The following is an 8,122-nucleotide window of genomic DNA, read 5'->3' as shown; positions in this document are numbered from 1 at the left end:
GTAACTCAGGCAAGAGATGTGGGGCACTGTGTCCTCTATCCTGTTTGCTCTACAAAGCATCTCTCCAGAGAACTGCATGTGGTCACAGAGTTAGAGCCTTTGTGAAATCATGCCAGCAAGCATAAACGAGCAAATATGCCTTCTTACCTATGCTACTTTGTCTCACACTGAGAAGTGCAGATGACTCCCCAGGTGAGACGGCATTTGATTGAGAGCTTAAAACAAGAGTTCCACAGACGAGGAGAAGAAAGAAGCTTTTGCTCCAGGCAGGAGGAACGGTGTGAGGGTGAATACAGAATGGTCTGGTGTAGTGTGTGGGAGTGGGGAATGCGGGGATTAGAAATGAGGAGAGATCAGACTAGACAAGTAGGTTAGATGCAAATCATGAAGGCCCCCGATTCCTGAATGAAACCCTAAAGAGCTTCTACCTAATAGTCTAAATCTTAGTCGGCTCTCAGGAGTTTTTAAGCAGGGAAATGAGTGATCTAATCTGCAATTTGGAAAAGAATCTCCAGAAAAAGAAAATAACGTAACATCAGAAATAGAAACTCTAAAGGAGAATAGAGAAGAGACTGTTGTAATGGTCTAGCCAAGAGATAACAAGAGAGGAACAAGCAGAGGGACAGAGACAATGGAGAGGAGGGCAGCATCATGGAGCCAGCTGAGTGTGGAAACCACGTCTGAAATTCAAGCAATTACCACTGTTACATGATTTTCCTCTAACACGTTCTGTAGCCCTGAGCAAGAAAGCATAACAAACCAGCCAACGAATGGCAGGTTTTTCCTGAGTGCAGGATGAGAAAGGTGCCACTGGAAATCACCAGGTTATTGGAACTAAGAACATTGGTGAGCGTGTTGGGTGGGTGATTTTTCACAAATCCAGATGGGAAGAAAGAAAGAATCTAAAGGAACAGCAAGGACTCACAAGAACAGATGTCCAATGAAGCTAAAGAATGGGTTGCAAAAAGAAAAAGAAAGCAGAAAAAGGATTTCAAAATTCATGATTTCAAAGATTGAGTCATTTTATATGTGACAAGTCTCCAGGTATTAAATTAAATTAATTCATTAATGTAAAAAAAAATCCAGAAAGTTCTTAGATGAAATAATTTTAAGGAACTGAGAGATTCAGTTGTTAAATAGGTCATCAAAAAGGACATTGAAGTCAACCAGGGTAATGACAGGGGCTGGAGAGAAGTGGCAGACTGCAGGAAAAGCGCTGCAGTCCTCAGAGAATGGATGGGAAGTTTGGGAGGCATACAGATGAAGTTCTGTATGAGTAAAGGAATTCTAATTTAAACAGTTTCAGAACTGCCAGGAAAGCTGCAGAACAAAGGTCTGAAAACATAAGAGAAGCTAGGAAAATGCAAGTCCTTCCTCCTGACCCTAGAAAATCTCTGGTGCCAAGGCTAGGACTCTGCTGCCAACTTCAGGCCTGGGAAAACCAAGACTCCAGGAGCCTCTACCTCTAGGATTCTTCCAAACGTCTCACCATGTCCTCTGATAACTTTGTAGTCATCTGCCACATCCTACTTCTGAATAAATCCTACATTCCACCTTTCTGTGCCTATACCCAAGAAGCCAAATGTTAATGGAAAAAACCACAAAGGTAGTTAACTGGTCAGTACTGCCAAAAACAAACAAAAAAACCAGGCAAACAAAAACCAACCACGTATCTTTAGTAGACTCACATTGCCCTTCACTACACAATATATCTCGCTCACTCTCGTCAAATTTATCATAGCCCAATTTGACAGTCACTCACAGCTCATGACCTTGCTTATACTCTAAGGAAAAAGAAGACATCGCATCTGAACACTCACATCTGCCAACCCTGAAACTACTAACTTAATAACACATGTACTCATCCTCTTTCTCCCATTGCAATGGGGGAAGTATCCCCACTTCTGTTAAAGGGCATTTGCACACATCCCTCAAAAACTTGGCTTCTTCCATTTCCCCCATCATTAACTTTCCCTAATCTGTCTTGGTACATGTATCACTCATTTTTAAAAAGAATATGTAGCACACACACCCACACATAAGCACACACACACACATTCCCATATCCATTGCCATCCAGTGACACATTTCTCCACATCACAGCCAAATTTTGGGGAGAAAAAAACTGTCTCCTGATGCTTTCTCTACTTCATCTCCCATGCACTCTCCAAGCCATCAGGCACCAACCCCTGTCCCAGTCCCACTGAAACCCCCTTTGTCAATGTCATCAGAGATCTTCATGTCATGAAGCCAATGGAAACTTCTCTTTAGGCTGAAATGTTATATGACTTGATCATTTCCCATCAACGCATAAACCATCTGTATACTGATGAGTCCCGCATTTATATCTCCAGCTTAGATCATTTCTTTGAACTCTAGAATTTCCCTTTTATTGCCTCATTGATACCTTGCCTCAGATGTCTCACGGACTTCTAAAAAAGTCCCCCAAACTGCCCTTCCCCTTCCTCTATCTTTCTCTCCTCAGTAACTGGTACTATTTCCCACTCAATTCAAGTTGGAAACATAGGGAACATTCTGTTTTTCATTTGCTTCACTCCTGCCATCCAGTCTCCTCAATTTATAATATGAATGTATCTAAAGTCTGTGTTCTCTGCTCACCTCTACTGCAACTCCCTTACTACAGCCTGTCATCTCCGTCCGAGGCAACAACAGCATTTTCCTCACTTGTATCCTTTGCTTCCTCTCTTACCTGTCTCATTCTTCACTTGCCTGCCAGGATGAACTTATTATAATAGAAATTGGATCATATAAGTCTCTCCCTGAAATCTTCCATGGATTCCTATTCCAAATGCACGATTCTGTCTCTCCTCTTCTCTCTGACTTACATCTCAAAACCACTTTCTCCACACTCGCCAAGCTCCAGCCACAACAGTGGTCATGCAATTTCTAGAAGAGACCCATACTACCTCTCACCTCAGGACTCTCACATATGTTATTTCTTTCTGGAATGCTCTTTCCTCCCTCTTTAAATGGACAAACTCTTTCTCGTGCCTCATGTCTCAGCTGAAATTTTATTTCTAAAAGTACTTCTGCGATCACCCTAAAATTTGTTTGTCTTAGCTTCTTGTTTGTTTCCTTACATACTTTTATTATGAATTTAAGTTATTGTATTTGCTTTTTTATCTGAATTTCACTCATTAGAACATACATAAGCTGCCTGGGAAGGAGCTGTTAGAGTTGTATCTTTAGCATAGTGGATAACATATTACAGTTTCTCAACATTTTTTTAATGATATTAATCTTCAATTTTGTGATACTGAGAAACATATACAGCCAACTTTCAGTTGTAAAGGGAAGAGGAAGAACAATGGAAGCAAGTGAAGATAATACACAAAAATTAATGACCCCTTACTACATACTGGGTGCTATCTCTTGACCAGATAGCAGAGATGCAGATGAGAGCAAAACGAGATTTAGAATGGGGTCAGGGAAAGGGAAGAAATGAACAGGAGTTTGTAGCTTGAATTGTCATGCTAATGACAGAGATAGTTGCCAGGGAAGGAGGAAAACTGATGAATGAGCAAGAGATTGACTGACATGACTGAGCAGCCTCAGAATTTCATCTGGAACTTTACTGTTGAATCATGAGAGTTTCCCTCCAGTCAACAGGGAAGAAACAGTGGCTGGATAAGCAGTCCTGTGTACAGACCACATTCAGATACACTTGGTTGGGGTGGGAGAGGCATACCTGGCTAGGCACACAAAAAGCAGGAGGAATGGATAGACCAAAAGCAAAGACATTTAAACCCCAGCCCAAAGTAACTGCTCAATAAATATTTGTGTAGCCCTTAGCACAATGAATGTCCTTAGTAATTCTGAGAAAATGTTTCTAATACTGCAATTGACATTTCAAAATTAAAGTTGCATGATTCTAGGAAGCCACATAAACTCACTTTTTAAAAAATCAGCAACTAAAATTTTTGCTTTGAATGATTAAATACTTTGTTTTCCATTTTTTTGTGCTGACAATATTTCATCAAGCTACAACTTACATATAGTCATATGCATATCCTTGGTGTACAGCTCCATGAATGCTAACATATAAATACACTGCCCAACTCAAGAGGACAAAGCAATAATAATACCTCCATTGGCTTCAAGCTGAGAAACAAAAAATCCTTGTGTAGATAATGCCCATTATCAGTGGCACTCTCCACCCTCAGTTTAAGGGAGCCAAGGTAATTTTGGTATGGTTGAGTTAATGGCTAGAATAGAAAAGTCATTTCTACTAAAGTTATGTTTACAATGTCAAAAACCCAAGGGATATATATTGCTTCATTCTTTGCCAAAAGAAGTGCCAGCTGTGATAGCTCTATATTTAGAGGAAAATAAGAAAAACATTATTATGCTTTGGAGAGTAACTTGTGCCCTTGCTTCTCTGAAAGGTATTTTCCTTGGATAGTCTGTTCCTGAAAACCACTAATAACCCAATTCTTCCTATATGCATTTCTCCTGTGTCTCCCAGGGGAACACACATACAGTCCCGTCAGGTATGAAATCAGAGGGACCAGAGCCCCAAAAAATCTGTTCTTACACTGCTTTTGCTTTTGTGCCTCTAACTCTCGTGGGGTGGTCTGTGGTTTCCATGGCAATGATACCTGGCAACAATTCTGGGCAGCCTTCCAGGAGTTGTGTTTGGAAGTGATGGGGCTAAAATGCGTCTGTCAGAGGTAATAAAGAGTACTCTGTGTGAACATTTCTGTCTGACTGCTCCACTCAGACACCTGCGCAGGTTCAGAAGGTAATGAGCATGGAGCAGGGTGGGAATCTGGGGTGGGGTGAGCCTGTCATATGGATGGTCTCTAGCACATGTCATGATGGGGCCACGATCCCCACCCAAATGGGTGGCCTTGACCAAATAATAAGTTAAAAGCTGACGCTGTGTCTGACCTCTGAAGTCTTTACTAAAGACCACATTGATTCTCAGATTCACCTTTAAAAGTTGAATTTCTCATATTTTTACTCTCTGCCATCTCTAGTAAGTTCCTTTTGCTGAATTTCCCATTTCTGTTAATACTGTCACCATCTTCCTCAGCACGCAAAGCTTCAGGTCGAGGCTTCAATCCATTCTTCAAATTGAATCAAAAAAATCCTCTTAGTTTTTCATTCTCATTTTTTTCTTACATCTATCCTTTTATATCCAATCATTCGTTCATGTATCCATTCATTCAAAACACACTTATGAGCCCCTACTATTGACTGAGGATGCAACAAAGAACAGAATGGAAAAAAAATTCAGTATCTTTGGATGGGCTTAGAGCACAGAACCAGGTGAGAGGCTATGACTCCCTATTGTGACAACTCGAGTCAGATTTCTAACCACTAGACTAGGAATTTTTCCAGTTATAAAGATCAAGTAATACTCTGGCAGGCTGCCAATCTCTTTCATTTATATGGACAGGTGATTGATTGACTAGCCACCACCAAAGACCTTGTAGATCTAAGTATCCTGAGTATCAATATATCCTTGTTGCTATTAACTACTTCTACCTTGATATCTTTTTAACGGCAATTAAATGCTAGTGCTTGTGCTCTGCCACTGCAGGATCCCTTCATCCTCATCACAACGGCAACATCTCCCACTATCACCCCAGCCTAGAGAGGCAGCCACTGCTGAGTTTTTATAGTATGCTGGTGCTCCAATTGTTACTTTATTTATGATTTCATGAAATGAGGGTCTAATGGGGTCATCAGGGGATATCTGCTACAGAAGAGACTCTCAATATTCAGATACCCCGGTGACATGTTCTGTGACAGGAAGTCACCTTCCCCAGCCATCTCGTGGTCCAGAGTGGCAGGCACAGAGTGTGTGGAGGGACTTAGCAGCAGGGAGTAACACTTTCCAAGACTGAACTGGTAATTGCTACTGCTGAGTGTCTAACTTGCCAAGAGCAGAGACCAAAAAGGGAGCATTAATATATTATCATTTTTCCAGGAAACCAGAGAACCACCTGGTAGCTGATTACCCATATTGAAACTCTTCATCATAAGGGGCAGCCACATGTGCTCATTATAAAGTATATGCATTAGAGTACAGATATCTCTTTCCTGTTATGTTTCTGCTATATCATTATCCTTGGACTTATGTTACATCTTATTCATTATCATGGCATCCCAGACAATATTTGCTTCTAAACCAGGAATTTATTCCATGGCAAAAGAAGTATAGCAATGGGCCCATGTATGTGGTCTTACCATGTGCCACATCTCCCAGAAGCAGCTACTGTGATCAAATGGTAGAATGGCCAATTAAAGGTCAATTGGAAGAGAAAACCCTGAAAGGTTGGGGTTATATCCAATAGGGTGAAATACATGCTTTGAACCAGTGATCAATGCATGGTGCAATTTATCCCACAGTCAGAACCAAGGGGTAGAACTTGGGGATGGATTCTCCTACAGCTACACTAGCAATCCACTGAGATAATGTTTGTTACCTGTCTCTACACCTTTGGGCTCTGTTGATTTAGGAATCTTCGTTCACAAACAGAAAGTATTCCACTTAGGCTTAGATGACCATTTGAAGCTTCTAATGCTACTAAACCAAAAGGCCGAAAAGGAATTTTTAAAAATGGGGTCTGCCACTCAAGAAGACAGAGAAGACTAGTTACAGAGCCTGTGGTCTTCTAAGGGTGTCTCTTAGTACTCCTCAGTGCAACATTTTGGAAAACCATATCAACTCGATAAATGCAAGACCTCTGGGAATTCAGGCCCCTTCAAAAATGAGGGCTTTCAGATAAGAAGTCTCGGCCGGGTGCAGTGGCTCACACCTGTAATCCTAGCACTTTGGAAAGCTGAGGTAGAGGACAGCTTGAGCCCTGGAGCTTGAGATCAGCCTGGGAAACACAGGGAGACCCCATCTCTAAAAAGCAGAATTTAAAAGAAGCTATCAGCTGAATGTGGTGTGTGCACCTGGGCAACAGAGCAAAAGCCTGTATCTTAAAAAACAAGAGAGAGAGAGAGAGACTCTACAAGCTGAATTGCTAGCTTACAATGAATGCAACATCAAATAGACAAATAGACAGTGGAAGAGGAATTGATATCAGTGATGACCTCATGAATAGTTACAGAAATGTGACTGTTATGAATATCTACCTTTGCTTAATTTGTGTTTGCGTATCTATATATACATATATATAGCTTATGTTAATTCATGTTTCTTCCCCCTCCTTCTTTCTCCTATTATTTTACTTAAGCTACTGTTAGTGATGAAGTTTATAACTTCATCTTTAGTTTACAGAGTATTCAGATAGATATGCAGATATGCATATGATTGTTACAGGAAATCTCTTTGGGATAGAAGGCAATACAGTCTTCATTTGTATGAAGGATAATTGTATCTTATTAGGCAGAGCACAGAGCTCTTACAATTGGTTAGAACAATGGGGACTGATGCTGACTAACCAAGAGGATAGACAAGACTAGTTATTTGCCTACTTTCTCTGAGCTCCAAGTCCTGCTATACTCTGCAATGTTGGGCCTAGACTAGCTTGCCAGCTGGCCCTCTATTAGGTTCTGCTAATGAGAGGCACCAGAGGGGTTGGAAGATGGGAAGAGGAGAGAAGGGATATCCCTTCTGTTTCTAGTCCCTTCTGGCAATGCTCCAGCAGCCACAGATGCTTGACTTAGCCTCCGGCTTCTTCGATACTCCAAGTGCCAGCTTTTTCATGCCCCTGCAGAGGCACCTGCATACATGAGGCCCAGCACTTTTGGTAGTTCAGTGCTAGCCATGCCATCCTTCCTTGCCCACAGAACCAGGCCTCTCCAGGGTCTGTATTCACCAGTTCATTCATCCATTCACTCTTCCACCCATTAAATATTTCTTGAATTCTTATTGGGCACTCCACTAGACTTTGAGATAAAAAGGTGAACAGGCATGGTTTGTCCCAGACAGCAAAGAATTTCATTTAGGGCCTAGGGGAGGAAGCAGGTCATCCAATCAGCAGTAGCCACAGAGTCACAGTGGCAGAGGAGCACTGACCTCAGTCAGGGTTGAGTCAGGCTCAGAAACAATTCCAGAAGCAGTGGCATCTGCACACACAATGCATGAAGGGAGGAGATGCTCCAGGCAGAGAGAATACAGTTAAAGAAAAATATGTTTGAG

The 8,122-nt window shown here is 41.5% G+C and overlaps 1 long non-coding RNA gene across 1 annotated transcript; it reads left to right on the top strand.

Annotated features, from left to right (window-relative positions):
• Window positions 1-209: 209 nt before the first annotated feature.
• On the top strand, window positions 210-1,569 carry LOC115899891. The gene is made up of 3 exons (XR_004059475.1): window positions 210-286; window positions 736-804; window positions 1,307-1,569. It is a non-coding gene; the product is annotated as an uncharacterized LOC115899891 (long non-coding RNA).
• The last annotated feature ends 6,553 nt before the right edge of the window (window positions 1,570-8,122 follow it).

Source organism: Rhinopithecus roxellana, chromosome 10 (assembly GCF_007565055.1).
Source record: "Rhinopithecus roxellana isolate Shanxi Qingling chromosome 10, ASM756505v1, whole genome shotgun sequence".
NCBI classification, from domain to species: Eukaryota; Metazoa; Chordata; class Mammalia; order Primates; family Cercopithecidae; genus Rhinopithecus; species Rhinopithecus roxellana.
The sequence above is the reverse complement of the archived record's forward strand: the minus strand, read 5'-3'. Positions and strand labels throughout refer to the sequence as shown.